Raw genomic sequence first — 1,521 nt, forward strand, 5'->3', positions numbered from 1 at the left:
GGGAGGAAGTGGACGCAGCTCTTTCCAAGGACATGGACCAGTGCTTAATGGGAAGAGCTGACCTGATGGGGAGGTGGTGCCCCGATGCTTCCACCATTATAGGAGGGGTGGGGGTCGGGTCGGGTCGGGGTTACAAAGCGAGGGGTTTGTTGATGTGTTACTGTTGGATCCAAGCTGGTTTAACTGGGAGGCTTCATGGCTCATTGATTTTTTTCCTTCTTAGCAGTCATTTCAGCTGGTCCCCTCCTCTTCCTCCTCCCCACATCCACCAGTCTGGGTGAAGCTACAGCATGCTGAGGGCGGGCAGAAAGCGCTGGCGTCTGAACGCAGCGGGCGGGCGGGCGGGAGAGAGAGACGAGTGACTAAAACGTAAACTAGTGGAATATTGATCTTGAGGAAAGTGCAATTTTGTTGGCTAGCTGTTGGATAGTTAAATATCTTTGTAAGATAGCTCGTTGAGAATCAGTTTGTTTTGAAAAGTATATATGAAATATATTTTTCTTCCTAGTCCGCTCACACCTCTGGGACTCTAAAATATCGGGGTACAAAAGATGACAACACAGCATCGAAACTCTAGAAACCATGTGAGGAAATAAGGGGCGCTGTATTCACATTGTTGTTTATTATTATTTGTTGTTGTTTGTTCATCTTGTAAAGCTGTTAGCGTGGTAGAACAAGAATCCCTTTAAGAAATATCTTTTTTGAACAATCACATTTTTAAAAACGTCTTTGCAGGTAAAGTCTGCGTTTTGTTTAAAAACTAAATGACGCTAAAGCGATTTAAGTTATTTTTTAACGAGCACATCGTTTGATTTTGAAAATCAGGAGATTTAAACGTTTTTGAAAAAAAAAGTAATCGTTGTTTTCTCCGATTTCTTTGGCGAGATAATCTCTAAGGGTGCCGTCCGGTTAACGGGGTTTCCCTGCGATTGGCCCCCGGGTCTTCCTGAGAGGTCCCGTCCAATCATGAAGCACTTATTCCTGCAGTTGGCCAATGGGCCGTCAGCGTGTAGTCAGGGGGCGTGGCCTAGCGATTACAGAGGCAGAGCAGAGGGTCACTCTCTGGAAGCTTTTCGTCCACAAACAGCCGAGCGCTTCACATGCAACCGTTTTATTAACGTTTTGTTTTTCCTTTTCCTATACTATAAATATATAAATATATAAACACACACACGCGCACACACACACGCACACACTCTTACGACCATCCAGCGTCGAACAAAAGTGAATTTAAGTGAAAAAATGTACAAAAAAAAGAACAAAAAAAAAACTGCATGTTCTAGTGTTAGTGAGAGATTTTTTCCATAGATGACGTAGTTCGTGCGATAAAGACGATATATTGTAAACGACATCGGGCGCTCGCCAGCAGCCGTCTTTTTTTCTTTTGGCCCCGTCGAGGCCGATTTTTTCTATCGCTCTCCTTCACAAACAAACCAGCTCTCTCTTCGCTTCTCCGCATCCCTCCTTCTTTATTCTTCTTTTTTCTTTTTTTTCTTTTTCCACTTCCTCCCCTTCCTCTCG

At 44.0% G+C, this 1,521-nt stretch overlaps 1 long non-coding RNA gene across 1 annotated transcript in view; it reads left to right on the forward strand.

Annotated features, from left to right (window-relative positions):
* The window catches only part of LOC132967160 (uncharacterized), a 14,689-nt gene extending 14,352 nt beyond the window's left edge, over positions 1-337 (forward strand). Inside the window, exon 4 of the long non-coding RNA XR_009670642.1 lies at positions 1-337. This exon is cut by the window's left edge and continues 732 nt beyond it. This is a non-coding gene — a long non-coding RNA (uncharacterized LOC132967160).
* Positions 338-1,521: the final 1,184 nt, after the last annotated feature.

Source organism: Labrus mixtus, unplaced genomic scaffold (genome assembly GCF_963584025.1).
Source record: "Labrus mixtus unplaced genomic scaffold, fLabMix1.1 SCAFFOLD_151, whole genome shotgun sequence".
Lineage (NCBI taxonomy): Eukaryota > Metazoa > Chordata > Actinopteri > Labriformes > Labridae > Labrus > Labrus mixtus.